We start from the raw sequence: 19897 nt of genomic DNA on the forward strand, positions 1-19897 counted from the left end.
GTGGTGTTTATTTACGTCAGCATGTGGCAGGACTGTGGTTGGAGACAGGATTACATAACCACGCTGTATACCATGGCTCCTTTAGTGCAGTTGTGTTTGACAGGAAGTGGGGATGTGAAGAAGCTATGCGAAGGGTGGCGTGTACCTAATACGACGAAGCAGAGCTTTAGCTCTTTATATGTTAAAAGTTGCCATTGCTGTTTGGAGAAATTACATTTGCAAGACATTTTGTTTGAGGGACGCGAAAGTGACGTCATGACGTTGGCTCCGCGGTGGCTGATGGGAAGATAGCAGGGTAAACATGGATAGAACTTACTGTGTCGTCGAATGCAAAGTCTGTGCACAGGATCAGTGTGGGGAAAATAGCAAACGGCCTGTCTTTTTACTCTTTTATTGTATGGATACAACATCAAGGGAGGCTAGTGTTCGACGTTAGACAGAGGAGAAGAATGGCTTGGATATTTGCTGTTAGACGTGCACTATGCTAATGTCCCAAATGCTTTGAAAGTGTGCTCCTGACATTTTCATTCCGGTAAGTGTGATTACTTTGTGTAGTTCGATTAATGTGTTCTTATTTTGTTACAGTTCCAGTCAAAGTAAGCCGTAAGTAAATCTGTAAGGAAAGGAAAAACCTACACATTGTCTCCATTATTAATTAATTCCAAATCCATACTTTGTTATGGTAAACTACATGTCTAGCTATAGATGCCCCAACACCTGAATGGCAGCCTGTGTGCGGAAGTGGAGTCTCCAATCTCCACCGATAAATGAATGTGACCCAAACAGTACTCAGCTGAATTACTGAAATACTCTGAAAAGCTTGTTACCCGCTTGAGGGTTATTTAAGTTATCTTGTTTACCGTGTCTGATAAAGATTTCATAATAATTTCCATACAGTGCAGTATTAGAGTTGCTCGACTGTGGAGCCTGCCAGAGAACGTAAGATTTGCAAAGACTGTTGATGTTTCTAGAATAAGACTCAAAACTGTTTTAGCTGAGTTTTTAAATTTTTTTTCTGTGGTCTTATCCATTTTATTTAATTTTATTTAGAATCAAATGATTTTATATTCTTAAAACTGGAACCACTTGTATTTTGAATGTGTTAAAGTTATATTTAAATAAAGCACTTGTATATATAAGTTAATGCGTTAATCGCACGGCGTCCCTGCTGCAGCAGTGCATCTGTTGTAATCAGGGAGAACGGGTTTATTAAAATGGAGACACGTTTTCTGTCTGGAACTTAAGAAAGAATAAAAAAAGAACTGACGTTTCTCTTTGTAAAAATGCATACAGATGGACTGAACATCGTGATTTTTGAACGGTAAACTTTTTTTTTAATAAACGCGGTTTTAATTTATGCAAGTCAGCAAAGGTAAGATGTTTTATTAATATTTTTTTACAAACGTGCAGCATAAATCGGGTCTTCTTCTGCCTCGGGTTTGGTGAATCTTGTTCATAGCGAGATGAAACTTCCAGCTGTGGAATCTGTGAGATGTGAGCTTTCAGTAGAGGAGTCGTTTGTTCGTGTTCATGCCGTGGGGTGGAGCCATAAATTGTGTTCACATATTTTTCGGACTTTGTGTAGCTGCTTTTTAAATTATTTGTTGTCGTAACTGTGTTTGCTGGAGATAGAAACAGTTTTGCTGAGCTGGTAGCTGAGATTCTGGACTTTCTGTGGATACCACACATGTTTATAGTTACATCTACAGACCTAACGCTACACCCGGAAACAACATGTTAACCCCTTAACTCCCGGTAGCGGAGGCTGCAGGTGAAGCTAAACAGACAAGCTAAGAATGAAAGGTTACAGAATATTGTGAATATTTCTCTCCTCACCATCTAGAAGCTGTGAGATTCTAATCCTGCTTTCTGTCTGTTCACCTGATGCCGATATTCATCACATATTGTTCCTTCTGTGTTTAGAAGCAGCTTCACAGCTTTAAATTCATCCTGCTGACTTTTTACCTTTTTAGTTAGTATATCCTGAACATTTCAGCCTTCTTTCTCATAAATATGTGATTTTATAAATATATATGAAGAAATATTTTAACTGTTGCTGTTTAAAGAGAAAACTGCTGCTAAATCTGTTTATGTGTTTAGTGCAGGGGTCTGCAGCCTTTCCAATCCAAAGAGCCATTTTTCCCTCAGCCAGCTAAATAAAACTTCTTTAGAGACGCAAATGTTACGAGGCTTTTCAAAAAGGAAACTTAATATATATTTCAATGAAGAGCCACCATAGGGTATTTGTTATTTTTGAAGAACCACATTTTTATTTCCATTTTTAAGGTTTTACAATAAAGAAAAACATAAAACCTTAATAAAAAGAGGATAAACACTTTTTTCTAAGGGATGTAGATATTTGTGAAAATTATGTATGTAAGTAAAAGAAAAAAAAAGCCCCTGGTTTCCATCCTTATGGCAAAAAAGAGATTTAAAAAAATTATTTTAGCCACGTATTTAGAGGCATTGTCGAAGGTCCAGAGAGCCACTAATATCTCCAGAATCTTGGATTGTTACTAATTGTACTAATGTAAATCCTTTTGCCACTTTGAAGGTGAAGCAGCATTAAGATGAAGAACTGACATCCACATCGGGCTACAACCCTGCATCTGGGTCACTCTGAACTCCAAGGCACAATCTCAGACTGACTTGAGCACAGACAGCGTAGATGTGGAGCATCCAGGGGAAGAATACTTTATAAACAAATAAGCCTAAATGAAAAAAGAGATATGGAATCCAAGCTGAGGTACATTTGTATGGTTGCTATGCATTCATCAGTCACACTTGTGACATTCCCATGTTTTTTAGATATTCCTAATGTAGTTGTGAAGTTATTCAGATCAATGGTTGTTAAGCTAAAGTGGTGAGTAGCTTTATTAACTTGCTTTTTATTTAATGTCCTGAATGATTATCAGTTACATCTGAAATCAAATAAAATACATCTAAAGTGTTATTTTAAATCTACATAATAAAAGCAGTGAAATGTCATGTTTGGATACTCTTAAACGTGAAGGTTTTTTTTTTAGGAAGACATTTGGTGTCCTGTTATGTTACAGCATCCTTTTAGTTACTTGAGTGATTTGTCTATGTCGATCTCACTTATAGTAACTTTCTGTTTTGTTGTGAATGATGGGCCTTGTATAAAAACCCATTAATATCATGACATTGTGGTAATTTAGTCATAATTTCACTATTTTTTTTTTTTTTAAAGTAATTAAAAGTAATTTTTTGATTGGCTAGTACAGCTATGGTGATGAGGAAACATGACCCTTCGACCTGTGAAAATGATCCTTTTGAGGTTTCCAAATGTGTGAAATGACATGTTTCATGTCTTTCCATCTGTCTGACTGCCTGCCCGCATCTGCCAGCCAGCCAGTTAGTCAGTGAGTTAAGTCAATCAGGTAGTCACCCTGTTAGTCATTTAGTTAGTTATTTTACAATGTGAAAGGCCAGGACTGTCTGTGGGAAAGCATAAATGGTGTTGCAAATATTTTATAAGCATTTTGATTCATTTACTCATTTATTATTCATTTACACTCATTTAAGCATTCTTATTCATTTATTCATTTACATTTTATCCTTAGATTTTAGTAACATGCATTAGGCTCTGCTTTTAATTAACAGAACTATATTATATAGTGGTGCTGAGGTGAAAACAGCTTAATTATTATTATTCCTTCACAGCTCACAGATAATGCATTCACAAACAGGACAAACTCATATAGGGTTATTGAGTTCAATACTGAGAAAAGAGCTAAGAACTAGCGGCCTTGACAATGTTCTGGATGGCCAGTAGGGAGTAAATCGTAAATATTTTTCTATCTCTTTGCTTATCTATTCACTCCTAGCAGAACGGAATTTCCCAGTAACTCAGAAATCATTAAAAAGAATAGCCTTTGTGTGAATATTGTGAGAAAAATACAAGGGAGTCAGTAGAAAGGCAGAAAAAGATAGTGAAGCAGAGCATAGTGTCTTTTTCCTTTCAGCTCTGACGCACCTCAGACGAAGGACCTGGAGGAATCAAATTCCCCGAAGAAGGAAGGACCACCTTGCAAAATACACATTCACATGAATGCCCACCACATGCACGCACATAGCCACAATGCTTTGTATCACTATAAATGAGGAGGATAATTTAGTTAGGCGGGTCTTTTGGCTGAACCGAAGGGTCCCGACACTTTGTGTATTAGTGATCAGAAGCTAAGCTAACAGGCCTCCTTCTCGAGAAGATATGTATTGTTTTCTTATTACTGGCTTAACAAAGAATTGTCAATTCTACTCAAACTCTGGTGTTTTTGCCTTCTTTTAAAAATGTGGATTTTTGAACACTCTTCCTTCTGATGATTGATTTACAGGTGGTGAACAAATCTTTTAAAGCCAACAAATAATATTTTAAAACTTCAATGGGAACCAAATAATTCAACCAAATGCATTTAAAATTAAAGTAAGAGATAATTTTATTTAAAAAAAATGAAAAATTAATAACTGAAATATACACACAAAGACAGCCAATGTCAGATGTTAGTAGCCTGTTAGACTAAAATGCACCGAAGACTTAAAAATATATTTTGCATTAGACTGGAGGATAATTGTATTCTTACTTTAAGTACTGACAATTGCAAAGTTATATTGTCTGGTTTACGTCTTGTGTTTAGTGCAGAAACAAAGGTTTTTCATATGATTTCTGTAAATATATTTATCATGAAGGTCATGGTGTAAAAATCCCTTATTTCTAGGTGCATTAACATTGTGCTAAGCTGTAACTAGATATTAATGGACATGGTGCCACAGTAGGTGAAAGTTAATTCAGTTTGTGCCTAGAATAATGTGATCATTCTGAAATTATGTATCCTTTTTTAATACAGTTAACATTATTTTACAAAACCAAAAGTTGATATGGTTTGAGTAAGTTAATATAAACTGTATCACTAAACATTTTTGACACTATTGAGATGTTTTGCTATAAATTTATTGAAATCAAAGTGACAATTGTTGATTGATTAGTTTTTTTAGTTTTTATTATTGTTTATTGTAAACTTTGAGAAAAATAGTAAATTCATGTAATAAATTGTTTATTCATATTTTTTTTCTTTTTTTTTTTTTTTAATTTTAGATGTGATGGCATTCCTGAAGTGGTTGATGGATCCACCCAGACAGAGAAGAAGGAGGATTGAACCATTTTGTAATCAATAGGTGTGTCCCAATTCAGGGTCTGAACACTTTGAAGTGCGGATTCGTCGGCCACATAGTTCATCGCGGTGCGTTAAGTACTGTCCCAATTCACAGAACTTGAAGGACCCTCCACATCCACCCTTCAAATCCGCACTTCGTTTAGCCTCAAACCAAGGCTGCTGGTGATGCATCCTTCACAGCCTCTTTTCTCTCAGAATTCATTACGCACAAGACAGTGACGAATCAGCAACCTCCATAGAGTCGTATTAAGTTTAAATAAAGTTTTATTTTAAAAAAAGTATGCATTATTTTTAACTACACTTTAGCATGTTTCGTAAATGGTGACATTAAAATTCGGTAATATTTGATATTCAAGGACTTCGAAGTGTGTAGACTACGGAGGACACTTTGTAGTTTGCGTACTTCGAATAGTGCAAACCCTGAAATGGGACACGCCTGTTGACTAACGACCACAGTTAAGACAACAATTAAAAGACCTGGTGCACAAAGTCCGAAAAATATGTCGACATCACTGTGTCCACCTGACGGCATGAACATGAACAAACGAATCATCTAGTGTAAGTTCACATCTCACAGATTCCACAGCTGGAACTTCCATCTCGTTATGACCAAGATTTACCAAACCAGAGGCAGAAGAAGGCCCAATTTATGCTTTACGTTTGTAAAAGTCAGAAAGCATGTCTTACCTTTGCAGTCTTGCCTAAATTAAAACCGCATTTATTAAAATGTAATAATAATAACAAAAAGTTTCTTTGTCTTTTGGGAGCAGTTTTCCGTCCAAAAATCATGTTCTGCCCATCTGCATGGATTTTGATCCATGCTGCACCGCTGCAGCAGGGAAGGAAGACATGGACTGCATGTTTCTGTGATCAAAGCCATGGCCAGCAATAAAACAAAACAAACAAAAAAAAAAAAAAAACGTTAACACACGATTAAATAGTTAATAGTTAAGTTAACGTGCCCAGCCCTAAAATATCGTTTTAGATGTAGTGATGGTAAGTTCGACTCTTTTCACTAACCCAGGTCTTTTACTCTCGAACAGTAAAGTGAACGAATCTTGAACGAGTCATGTCGTTCATTTTTACAGCAGGTGGCGTTGTAAAAAAGTCCGCGATTCTCAAGCTGTAAATACTGAAGGCAACAAAACTACTGGTAATGCCACAAGCAATTCAAACCATGTGAAAATGTAGGGAAGCAAATACACACCACAATAAAGTGATTTGTGTCCTACATCCTCCCTGCCATTGTTTAACAGCGCAACAGTGACTCTGTAGCTATCAAGTGACAAATGAACAACAGACCGAGCCGAGAGCGAACGTACTGCTGAGCTTGATGCAGCTTGAGCTGTGAACGAACAAAGGAAGACCCGTTCAGAGACCGCGTTGCCTGTCACGTGACAGAGAGAAGAACTAGAGAGACCAATCCGAGAGCGAACGTACTGCTCGCCAAACAGCCTGAATGATGAACGAGAACGAGACCGTGCAGCCCGAGCTGTCTGTCACAAATGCCTGAGCAGCCTGGCTGTCACGTGACAAAAGAAAAAGGACCTGAGGACGGACCTGAGCGAGTCCTGAACCAATCATTTCTGTTTCCTGTCCTGACCTACTGACAGACTGCCATGTGGCGAGAGGAGGTACTGCATGAAAATGAACGAATCGCTCACTGAGAGGACCCATTACTCCTGAGTCATATAAAGGATTAGTTCATACTGAACGAATCGTTCGTGACCGACAAATCACTATTTAGATGAACTGACAGGTACCTTTCTGTCAGTGTACAGTGTTAATTCTTTAGATAAAAAAAAATACACATGTGAATTAATGTGTTGTTTTAGTTCTCCGCTATCAAGAAAATTGGTGTAGTGTATTAAAAATCCTAATTATTATTTATTTATTTTAAGAATACTGTCATGTTTGTGTAAGTTGACATTTTTAAGAAAGATGAAACCTACCTTAAACCATGAAAAGTGAATTTTCCCGCCGCTGGGATTCTAACATCACGAATAAACGTTCCCTGTGATGATTACATACTGTACAGGCCAGTTAACAAGTACAGTATGTAATCAAATGTAGTTTAAGACACTTTTGCCATTCAGTCTGTTTGCCTCGTCGTTCTTCATGAACATGTTTATGTATACAATCCGGTTTCAGCTCCTGTCTGTCCAATTTCGATGATTTTTGGGTCATTTTCTTCTGTATGAATCTTTCTTTTCTGTTTACAAGAAGCTGGCCTCCGATTGGTGTAGAGCGATCATGTGACGGCCGTACCGCCACTTTCGAAGTAAAATGTTACGCTGAACAGTAGCTAGTGCCGATTTACGGCAGTGATCATGGGATTTGTGTGGGATAATCACATGGATGTATTATAGAACTGGATAACGGACTGAACAATGGCGGCGCGCCGATTTTTCCCAGTGGCCACTCGTGGTACTGCAACAAAAAATCCCATGGGGCCCAAAAAGCATTTTTCCCATAGGCCACAATGGTAAAAGACACGGCTGTAAAACTGTTGACAGGACGTCTTCAGCTTTAAACACAGCTAATTACTAATCTTTCTATTCAATATTTTTAATTCATGGACATTTAATGCGTCAATTATTTTTCAAAAGGCCATAAAAGCCACAGAAAAGTCTCTATTTCTCCGGTGACGTCACGGCTGTGCACATGCACTGCCGAAGCGCGGTCATGCTGTGTCGGGAGCGAGGAGGACGGCTGTTGACTTCAATATGATGGGAAAGCTGTTCGTAAAAGTTAAGTTAAAGTTAAGTTTCTTTTTTCTGATATCGAGTAACTTAATACATTTGTATTCTTAATGTTTGATATTACATGCATGATAGTTCCTGTTTTTAAACGTATTGTGACCTAAATCCTAATTAGCTCTAGGTTGTAGTTACGACCACCTGTTTAAACCACCTGATAGTGCGTTTTACTGGTTTATTTTAAGTAAAGAGAGATTCAGCCCATGAATAGATCGGGGAAAGTGAGGGTGGCTTTTTTTTTTATTTGTTAATTTCTTATATTTTGGTTCACATTAGTTCACTTTTTGTTAAGTAGTTTAATCACACTGTTCACCCAGAGGGCAATAGAATTTTTTTTAATTAAAATATTTTGTCTTATGAGCTGCTATTCTATTTTCGTTAGTTCAAATAAAATATGAATAACAGTCTTGACGCATCGCTGTCAGTGATATTTTGTTATACATATACAGTTAAATATTTTGGGAGTGTTGAGCCATTTCATGACAGCGACACAATGTCGCCAAGTTAGGTAAAATAGCCTACAAAACCATTTTCAATCCCTAACGGAAATCACGATACATAAAATACATAACTACATAATAAATATAGAATGGTGATAACCCAAGTGGCCTAGTTTTCCTTAACATAGTCCTCAGTTTAAACAAAGTTTTTTTTTCTTTGTCAATTAAAAAACTGCAGCATTTAACAAAGTGGAATCCGGCAAAACACAAGAAAGGAACATTTTAAGAGACGCAATTGATAATCTTGGTGTCATCCAGGGAATAGCAGAAAAATAAAGAGAATATGCATGGGTAGCACAATGAAATAATGCATTAACAAGGACTTCTAACATTTATTACAAAAGACGTGCCTGAAATTATTCATGAATAAAGGTAGGAATTGTAAGTCATCGTGAAAATTTGACACGGGATTATACAAATATACAATATAGACTGACTTATATTGGGCTATTACGAATCCCATATAGAAATTCATCAGATTAAAACAAACCATCATTTTAACAATTACTACACAACTTTTTCCACGTATATTATATCATTACTTTACATCGAGGTCCGATCCTGTGCCGTAGAAAATCATCATCTGAGTTTGTACAGCTCTCATACTGCAGATTAATGTCGTGACCGCGCGTCGCTGGATCAGGTCACTGGGCTGCGCATTGCTCGTTCACAGTGACGTGAAGCATGATGGGAGGTGACACTACTGCGCATGCTCTATGGGCCCAATATGCGGAAGTAACCCGGAAGCCTGAGAACTTTTTCGGCGTATGCGCTGGGTGAGCAACTTCCATAGAAATGAATGGGCCGCCATTTTCAGTCCGTTATCCAGTTCTATAATACATCCATGGATAATCAGCTCCGAACTTTCGAAGTTAAGCTAAAGGCGAAACTGTCTTTGTTTTTAATTTTTTTTTGTTTGTTTGTTTTTTTTCGAGAAAGAATTGTGTGGTTCCCAGACTGTGGAGTGAAAATCTGTTTCAGAACCTCTTTTCTGGGTTCACCTTACCGTCTCAAGAAGGGAGAAAGAGCTGAAACAGGGTTGAATTGGCAGCTTAAAGACAGTCCATCATGTGACTGAGCAGCAAAGGACATGATGCTTCATTTTCAGACATCTTCTACCTTCATCTGAAGTCTGCGTGGGTTATCTCTGTCTGGGCACTGGCATCCTTCCACTAACCAAATACATACATGTTAGATTAACTGTTAACTCTAAATTCTCTCCAGGAGCTAATGGCTGTTTGGTCTCTTTGTGTTGGTCCTGCGATGGACTGGTAAGCTGTCCAGGGTGGACCCTGCCTCTGACCTGGTAATTGGCTCCAACCCCCAACAATGCGGCGTTGGAATAAACTGAAGAGAAAATGGATGGTTGGAAAGCAATCAATGAGAAGTGTGGTCCTTATTCAAAAGGGTTATGTTAACCCTCCCTTTGCAATCAGAGACTACCACACTTTGCACCTGGCAAAGATTTTTCAGTTTGTGGTGAAAATATCAAACTGATCTGAAAATGCAATTTATATTTATTTTCCTATTATTAAAAAAAACAACATTTCTGGAATCAGGTTTCTGCAATGGCAACATTTCTACACTACAGACCAAACAAAACAAAAAACAATTAATTAGCTGAAGTTGAACACCTTGAGGCTCTGACAGTTTCTCCACCCGTTCCATTTTCACAGTTTGGTTACCATTTATGAGAATGTTTTGTATATTTTCTTTTACTCACAAGAGGACTCCAACCTCCTGCGGTGGGGACTGGAACCCCACTTTCAAAGGCCTTTTTACTTTTTTACCATATAATGAATTGCTTTCCTACAGACTGGCTTTTTACTCACCAGAGTGAGGGTTCAGGATGTCTGGTCTGATGTTTGGTTAAAATCAATCTTCAGTATTCAGTACATTAAGTATAATAGGTTACTGCTTACCTTTAGTGTGGTGAGATCCCAGACTCAGACAACCCGAATCCTGCTCTGGATGCTCTCCGTTGCCTTTCTTAGTGGACCACGTCCGGGGTCAGCAATTGTATTTTTTTTTAAATTTATTCATCACCTGTAAATAAATCATCAGAATGAAGAGTGTTCAAAAATCCACTTTTTAAAGAAGGCAAAAACACCAGAGATTGAGTAGAATTGACAATTCTTTGTTTAGCCAGTAATAAGAAAGCAATACATATCTCTTAAGAGGTCCGTTAGCCTTAACTTCTGGTCCACTAATACACGAGTGTCGGGACCCTTGGTTCAGCCAAAAGACCAGCCTACCTAAGTTATCCTCCTCATTTATACTGATACAATGCATTGTTGCTATGTGCGTGCATGTTGTGCGCATTCATGTGAATGTGTATTTTTGCAAGGTGTAGTCCCTCCTTTGATTTGATTCCTCCAGGTCCTCCTTCTGGGGTGCGTCAGAGCTGGGGGGAAAAGAAACACTTCTCCCTGTCCTGTTATCTGTCTGTCTCTGTGCTCACTCCCTTCTACCTGTTCCCACAGTTTTTACACAAAGGCTGTTCTTTAATAATTTTTTTTTCCCACCTATACTAAAAGCAACCTCCAGCAGGCCTTCTTTTCCTTTGTTTCCATGACTCCCGATGACTTTGACAGCCATGGCATCAGCTGGCACACTTCAATTCTGTGAAACACATAACATATGTTTCACACCTTCATGGAAAAAAAAAAAAAAATTATATAATATATATATATATATATATATATATATATATATATATATATATATATATTATATATATATATATATATATATATATATATATATATATGAACAGTACTTTTTATTTTTTTTTTTAAAAGTAGTTTCAATTTTACAATTATTTCAACACTTGATGAGCCCTAAGCCCTAAAACACATTGTCCTCACAATGATTGTAGAAAATGTGAAGCTGGTCCAACCTTGATGTCTGATATCAGATCAATGATGTCTGACACCCTATTCCTGATCTAAGATAACAGAAAACTGACCTCTTATATTGGATACCTGATACCTTACCTGGAGAAAAAGCATTGAAACCTTTTAATTCTGACATCCAATAGTATATTTATTCAACAAATAAGTAGACGTTACTACAATACATTTAATCTTTATTCTCATAATTGTTTTGTATTGTTTATCATCAGTTTCATTTAGCTAATTGAATTAAAACATTTTCCAAAGAAAAATGATATAATTGAATGCAGTCTCATTGTGGTCTGGGTGAAGCTGAGATAAGTAAGGGAAATGTCTTTCCCATTTTCTATATTGAATAGAGCAGTCCCCCTCCACAGTGCAGTATCAATTTGGGAATCGTCCTGTAATGAAATAACTTTTTAATAGTTTTAGCATTATACACTTTAAATAGGTAATACACATCTACCTGAAATAAAGCTGTAGATCGGGGTGTCAGTCATTTTAGTTCCACATTCAGGATAATCTGATTTCCACTGTGTTATTTACATCACTTGCTGTAAGTAATGTATAAATTTCATTAAATGAGATTATGTATATATGTATTTGTTTTTAAGTTATACAATTATGTTTATAACATTTTACACATTTTGTAAACTTCACCTAAATGTGTTTTTATGTATTTCGGTTTCTTTTGTGAATTTAAATATTACATATATTTTACATATTCACATACGCTGCATGTAAAGGGTCAAATCCAATCATATCCTGAATGAAGTAACTGAAATATGCATTTAAAGATAAAAGATGAACTCTCGTGTGAAGAAATTAGAACTTAGTTTTCACCCAATCCATCATAAGGGCCAACGTGAACCCTCTGGCGGGCCAGTGTTGGCCTACCAGCCATAAGGTAGACGTGTTTTTTTTTTTTTTTTTCCTTCATTTCTTTTTCATTTTAATAGTCAAACTGACATCAACTCTATTCAATGGAAGCATGAATAACACCATCCATACTCAAGTGTGTTTATCCAATTACAATTAGAGTTGGTTGAACCACTGACAATAAGTTACATAACAAGTTATAACCACTGTTACAAAAAAAAAAACTTTTAAAATAAAACTTGCTTAACATCTTAATTTTTGCAGTAATTTTATTAAACAGCTACTTTACAACAGGATTAATTGGCATTAAGTAGATATAAGTGGTAATCTTGATTAAATTTAATGTACTGGGCTCAGCTCTAGCCTGGAAACTTACTTCAATCACCCCTCCCTCCACCGAGTGCCTGACCAAGGTCCCTGAGATGAGTTCTCCTGGAAGGAGGGTTGAGGAGAGCAGGTGCTTCTTCATTTAGCTCCTTTCAGATGACAGAAGAGCTCCTCATGAATTGCGTTTCTTTGGTTATGTGGATGTTGTATGGCGTAGAATTCCCATGCAGGGAAAATCCCTGCATGAGATAATTTCTCCCCTCTGTAATTTTGTCAGCAAACTCCTCAAAAAGTGACATTTTGACAATACTGTCACCATCACTGATTTTTGCAACTTTATTGGTCTTCTGCAGATGGGGACTAATTTGTTCATTGGAAAAGTCCCATGATAGGATCTGTGATTGTGGCTTAGTAGCCACGACACAAATTGGTGGAGGTTGACCACATGGTTCAGAAGTCTTAATGTGAAAATATTCTGTAATGCCATCCTGTAATCACCTGAATGGGATACACAGGTAAAAACACAAAATAAATCTTTAATGATTCATTGTAAAAGCTGAAAATGGCTTGTACTCACCCGTTTGCCGACATCGGCAGGAAGGTGAGGGGTGGAGCCTTGTAGCAACCGCTGTGGTTAGTTCGCAGTGGAATCTGAAATTCCAGTGCTTGATTAAAAACTGTAAAATGTAAATAAGTGAAGTTTTCAAACAGTCCACTAACAAACAGTCTCCTAAATAATGTATACAGATTTAATACAATTACAGCTGTAATGAATCGACTTCATTCATCCTGCACAGACATGAGCAGATTAATACGAGACTGTATGAACTGATATTGATGTTGGCCAACATGTCTGTGTTCCTACAATCACTGAAAGCTGATAAAATCTGTCCCACTCCACTACAGATGTTCAATCATCCACTTTACAGGAACTCAGCTCACCTAAACTTTACTTACTCAGCCTCAGAGGCATCTGATTCGAGTTCTGTAAGAATTTAGGAATGCTGTATGTTTTCCTACATGATCATGCGAACCACAGCACAGGATGCAGCCAACAATCTCTCAGCCTGAGAAAAGAGACAACAGGTTAGTTATCAGATCCATGTCTTCTGTTTAAAGTCAGTAATCAGCTGTGGAGGTAAAACTGCTTTCTTAGTTACTAAGGTAACTTGTGTTTGCTGGACTGTAGCTGCTAGTTGATCTGCTGTATGAGGAGTCCAGTTTAACTGTACCTGTTTTCATCTAAACCAGTTCTTACAGAGTAATTACCTGGCCATGAAGAAAGAAAAAAAAAAAAAAAAAAAAATTCATTCAAGCAGTCATTTGATTTCTATGTGGAGTAGTATGCTAAAAGTCATGTGGACATAAAATCAGTAATAAATACATGTAGATAATTTTTCATCTGGTCAATTTGATGTGTCTCACCTTTACAGACAGCAAACAACTGTCAGACACAGCTTCAGTTAGACTGTAGAGTCCTGGCATTTGTTGATTAATGTAGCGTTTGTTTACACTCCATTTTATGCTAACTTAAATTAGAGCATGAAATTAGCGCTAGCATTGCAAAGCATAGCCACTTACTGTGTGTGTGTGAATCATCTTCACTCCTCACCATGTTTGCTGGCGCTATGTTCTCCGTCCTTTATAGACTATGTAAAAGAACTGTCCTCTCACAAACCGGCAACCTACGCGAAACTCTCCGAGGGGGGAGGGGGGGTTACACTGTCTGTGTTTTTCACTTTCGACTGCAGTTCGGATTTCAATGCTACTTATTTTGCCTTTAAGCATAAGAGCCCAACGTGACATATATGTAACATTCAGTTTGAGACATTTTGCTTCAATTCATGGTATAAACTTTGCTCAAAATCCTGTTAAACACAATCTGAAAGTTGTCTTCTGACCCCTAATAGATACTCAGAAGTGAAAAAATCACAATATAATATTTTTAATATATCACACGGTAATAAATGGTAGATACACCCCCCCCAAAAAAAGTAAATTTATTTTGTGACATTTTGTTAAAGGGCCAAATAAAGTTTTTTCTTTTCTTACCATTTTTTCATGGGTCGGGCCTTAATAGGTTAAAGGGTTGATGTTTGATTAATCACTGTAAAAATAGACAGATACTTGGTGATTAGGTCAGAGACTGTGTTGAATGGGTTCATTGATCTAGAAAAAAAAGATTTTTGGTCTATAGTTTTTGAAATCTGTCCATGAAGCCTGAACAGATGTAACTGAAAAGAAAGAACGAGGCAAGTGAAAGATGGAAAGCAGCAAGTGAAGGGGGGGTATTACTGATTTCAGAGATCTTATTTACATTGTCACGTTTAAGTTTGAAAATAAATACATATTGAAGCACATATTGCAGTATTTGACTTTAAACAAGGTGCCACAATGCTCAAGAATACTTAACCTCTTAAGCCCGACGGTGTAAACACTAGTTCATGTGTGTAAAAAAAAAAAAAAAAAAAAAAAAAGTTGCTTTAGTGATGTAAGGATATTTTATTTATAATGTGTCTCAAAGAATAAATACCTAATGTCACTAAATCAGCTCTCCAAGTGCATTTAGTCAACAAAGTATTTGTTTAATAACAACTTTAATATCCGAATGCCACAAAGAGCGCCACCATAACGAGTAACACCCGAAACAAAATGCAATACAATGCGTGATCCGTTTACTCCACCCCAACATATTGGGAATCAAATGAAACTAAAAAAGCTGCACTTTCATATGATACCAAGCATACAAAGATATTCGCCAAGGACCTCACGTCAGTCTCAAAACAAACACAAAGCTAACCTTATCAGATAGCATGTTTATCACCAAATACAGCACCAAATCCCAAAGCTATTCTCACAAACAGCGACATTTTTTTTTTTTTATTTCCTTACCTTTTTGTGGTCATTTTCAGCATTCATTTCTTTGCTTCATTTTGACTTTTTATCCATTTAGAACTAAGGATAAAAGCCATAAACACGCCCAAGAAATTACAAAAAAAAAACAAAAACACCGTGTTAGAATTGTTTGCTTTATCTTTTCTACATCAATTATTTGAAAACAGTGTATGTGTATATCTGTGTGTAGGAGGTTTGTACAAATATTTACCAACCTGCTGTCAATGTTTCTGTCAGTGACAGGTTGAGTCGTTGGCGTTTGCCTGCCTGCGTGATAAATTTTCTTGCAAATTATGCAAATGGCAGGAAGGAGAACCAGGAATCTGGAGACAAGACAGGATTATGAGAAACACGTAGAATGTAGACAAAGGACTAGATAGACCACGATATACCAGGTGAGTAACTGGACAATCCGGCGAGGAATGAAGAAAGGTCCGGTGTTTAAGTATTGTGGTGGTTGATTGGTGGATGAGGTCCTGGTGTGACGGTCAGCCCAGGTGAGGTAATTGTGCTATTGTGATTCTCCTAGCTGGGAACAGACATGACGTACTAGACAGACAGAGGGAGCCAGACGCACACACTAGGGCAATCCAGGAACACACACACACACACAGGGAAGACAGACAGGAACCCTAACAGGTAATGACGGGACCAAGCTCTTGAGCACTCAGAATTCCAAGATAACTGGAACGCACCATTGGCATTTAGCAAAAGCGAATTGGATGGATTACATCCACCATCTGGTCTGGAGTGTGGATCAGACTGTTTCAAAGAACTGGAGTTTTTAAAACATCAGTTCCACTGCAACAGTTTTTCAGTCTGTGTCTACACTCATAGAATCTGAGGTTAGAGTTTGCAACCAGTGAACTAAAGTCTGCAGACTGTGAGCCTCCAAGTCACATCACTCAATGACTTTTAGTGACTCATATCACTCAATCAGGTTATTGATACATAAGGTTGTTACTCCCATACATTTCTTGAGAAAAAGCAAAAGCTGTATATGATTTCACAATGAGCAGTAGTATCTGCAGAAACAAGATAAGACTAATTTTATTGTCTGTGAAAGGTAAGAAAACTCTCTTTGGAAAGGTTGTTGAAATGATTTTAAAAAAAGGGTTTCCAGTTTTCTCGGAAGGACAGCATGTCACTGCCATGAAAAGCTGTGATTTTCCCCATCAAGGTTAGTACCTTCTGGGGTTGGTGGCAGCTCGTTGGCCGTGCTCGCTGTGTGGCCCAGTCATGGGGGGTGACTGCTCCTGCTCTGTCTTACCCTGGGGTGCCTCCAGGGGAACGGGGGTGACTATTGTTGCTTGGAGCTCACCATCTACAGGGAAGTTTGCATCCCTCTGGACTTACATCCCCAGACCCCTCTTCTTCCCGACTCTCTCTCTCTTTCTTACACAAACACACACACGTAGGAATTTAGGAGGTGAGCACGTCATGTGGGCTGTAGCGGAGGGGGCCATACAAGTGGCCTCCTTGGCTGCACTCTGTGGAGACTCGTTTCTCGGTTTTAATTACACTTAGTCGCCAAAACACAAGAAACACAACACACAAACAACTTCTGGGGGGTGTTTCATGTGGTGCACAGAGGGCGGGGCTGCTAATATGGCCTTGCTCCCAGCACAATGCAGTAACTGCCCCTCAGTTCTATTTTCAAACAACACACACATCACAGTCAGAGACTGACGACAATGGAGACCTCTCATACCACTGTTCTTCATGGTGCTGCAGGGGTGGGCAGGGGGAGGTGGTTGCCCCGGGAGATGGGACCCAAAGCGGGTCAATATATTTGGCTATATATATATATTTGGCGTCCAGGAGGGACCTCAAAAGGGGACTGGCCACTTGGAGGGCTCCTGGTGAATCTTGGGTAGCATATAAAAGCATCTTGCCCTTGTTATTGATGATCCCAACAAATAGTTCTTCTGTTTCAAATTAATACATTTCTTTCAATATAAATTGTTAATAAATTTATCAATTATCGGTACTGTTTCCATATAAATAGCTCTTTTCAGTTTAGTGTAATAGGTTTTATCATTAAGTTGTCTGTAGCCTTCTTTTAAATATTGATATCTGTCTAAAATCACTACTTCCCTGTATTCTCTTCGTCTCTCTTCATCTGCAGGTTTTAAAATTATATTTCTATTTTTTGCCACTTCCTTTAAAGCTTTGGTCTCCTCTTGAGTGATGTTAGGTTTAAGGTGGCTTATTTCAAGAATTTGTCAAAATGTTCCCGATCAGCATTAATTAGGTTGCGTACTAAAGGTGGAAGTTGACCCAAAGGAGGTGACCAGTCTGATTTCAGATTCAAAGGCTGAGGGTCGGATTGATTTTTATCTCCATAGCGGATAGCTAATTTTATTCTTCTGTGGTATTTTGAAATATCAAATTTACATTGGAACAATATATTCTTATTATTACCTGCAGTGGGAATAAAGCTGAGACCTCTATTGAGTAAGGTGAGTTGGGCTGCAGAAGGTTGAAATGTCTCTGACAGATTGAAAACACTATTCACCCCCTCCCGTTTAAACACGCTTATTGGGATTCCCAATTTACCTCTTCATCCCAGGGCTGTAACATGGCGAGACCTGTTTTCAGGGTCCAGTGAACATTATCCTTCTCAGTGAAGAACATTTTACCAGCATATGCTGGAATGTAATTCTCCAGAGTTTGGATGTAGCTGTTCAGGTGTTCAAGGATCAGCTGTTCACTGCAGATAAGAGCAGGAGAGAAGTTTATGACTGGGATAAACACCTGAGCATCAGGAAAGATGTCCAGCAGCATATTCAGGGTCTTCTTCAGCTCTGAAACTGCTGTTTACTTTTCTTTCTGAGGCCTGTTGTTAATGCCAAAAGAAAGGTTGAGTTTTTCTACTATGACATCACATGTGGCTTACCTCACCAGGTTATCAACATGAAACCATTTAGCAGCTGGAAAGCTGTCTATCTGGATGTCAGGTGCTTGAAAGTAGGGGAGTCTGGCAACAGTAGGATCCCCCAGGATGACACACCTCTCCCTGATGTGAAGATTCCAATCCTGGAGCTTTCTTGGCGTGTGAGGATGTCTCACAGCTGAGCATTTGGGAAGATCTGGTTGAGGATCGGATCAGAGGGTTGTCTTCTCCATGAAGAGGCGGGTCTGGATGCTGATTCTGAGTCTGATCAGGTCAGACGAGTTCCCCTGGCGGTTGCCAGAAGGGCCGGGCCCAGGGGACCCTCTGGTGGGCTCTCAGGCTGTGGGAAGTGGCAGTGAACCTCTGTGAGGTCATTTAAGTGTTAAGTGTCCAGGGGCAGGATCCTTCGTGGTGGATATGGTGGCCTGGTTGACGGGGAAGAGTCCCCTCTGTGTGAAAGGGGTGGTGAGCCTCGGGGCATCATTGGGGGTCCTCTTGTGGTGGTGGAGGGCTCCCCCAGGTCCTGCTGTCTGGTTCTGGAGAGTTGATGTGGATCAGGTGCTGGTGGACGAACCGAATCTAGATGTTGTGATGGGCTGGTGATGGGGTTCTGCTCTGCCAGTTTGGCTAGATGACAACTTGAGCTTGGTACATGCTCTTTGTCTTGAGTTAGTGACCCAGGTTTCTTTTAGCCCAGAATGCTGCAATTTCAAATGTGCTCTCCCAGTCCTGTGAAGAAAACCAAATAATTCTTGGGCCTCCTGATCTATATTATCAGTGTAGTGGTATTGAAGAATTTTTACAGTAGTACAGGCCCACTGATTTTCATTGTTTTCAATTACCTTCTGAATTTTTCTATTTGGAGTAGCTGGTTTCAGCCAGGTTATGTGCCATCTTAACAGTGGAGGGTGGGAGGTGTGGTTGTGCAGCGTTTTTAAGATGATGTACTGCTTTAATGAGTTTGTGAATGAAACGGACCATAAAGGAGAAGTCCGGATCATTAGATTCAATTCTATGAACCTGGGTCGGTCCGGGGTGTCTCTGGTGTGGTCCCACATTGAGAAACATGATGGGGTCTCCCATGAGTGGAGTGTTGCTCACTGTCAGGACGTCTCTCTTGGTGGACTGGTGAGCGGTGGTAATGATAGAAAGATCAAAGGCTTTATTAAAGTCAAGAAACGACATAAAGCAGCTATGATAGATAGATCAAAAGTCAAGAATTTCCTGCTTCATGGATGGGAGGGGGTCAGCACCACAGAGGTTCAGTCCAACCCCAGCTGGTCCATCCCCCAGTGATGTAAAGCTGAAAAAATCTAGATAGCTAAATTAGATATGATATATCCCAGAGGTGTGAATGAGATGGGTTTTAGATAATCATCTTCCTATAATAAACATGGATCAGTATTATAATCATTATATCTTTATTGTTAAATAGAGTCCATGATTACAGTTATTATCATCATGTCTGATTATTCCCCTACTCAGGGATTTAACCCCTAACCCTAACATCACTCAACCTTTTTTTTTTATTAACCCCATCCCATGTTATCTTTAT

At 38.5% G+C, this 19897-nt stretch overlaps 1 long non-coding RNA gene across 1 annotated transcript; it reads left to right on the forward strand.

Moving 5' to 3' along the window:
• Window positions 1-301: 301 nt before the first annotated feature.
• On the forward strand, window positions 302-5187 carry LOC121632666. Its single transcript, XR_006008947.1, has 3 exons — window positions 302-532; window positions 2564-2746; window positions 5114-5187. It is a non-coding gene; the product is annotated as an uncharacterized LOC121632666 (long non-coding RNA).
• The last annotated feature ends 14710 nt before the right edge of the window (window positions 5188-19897 follow it).

The sequence above is a fragment of the Melanotaenia boesemani genome, chromosome 21, assembly GCF_017639745.1.
Source record: "Melanotaenia boesemani isolate fMelBoe1 chromosome 21, fMelBoe1.pri, whole genome shotgun sequence".
NCBI classification, from domain to species: domain Eukaryota; kingdom Metazoa; phylum Chordata; class Actinopteri; order Atheriniformes; family Melanotaeniidae; genus Melanotaenia; species Melanotaenia boesemani.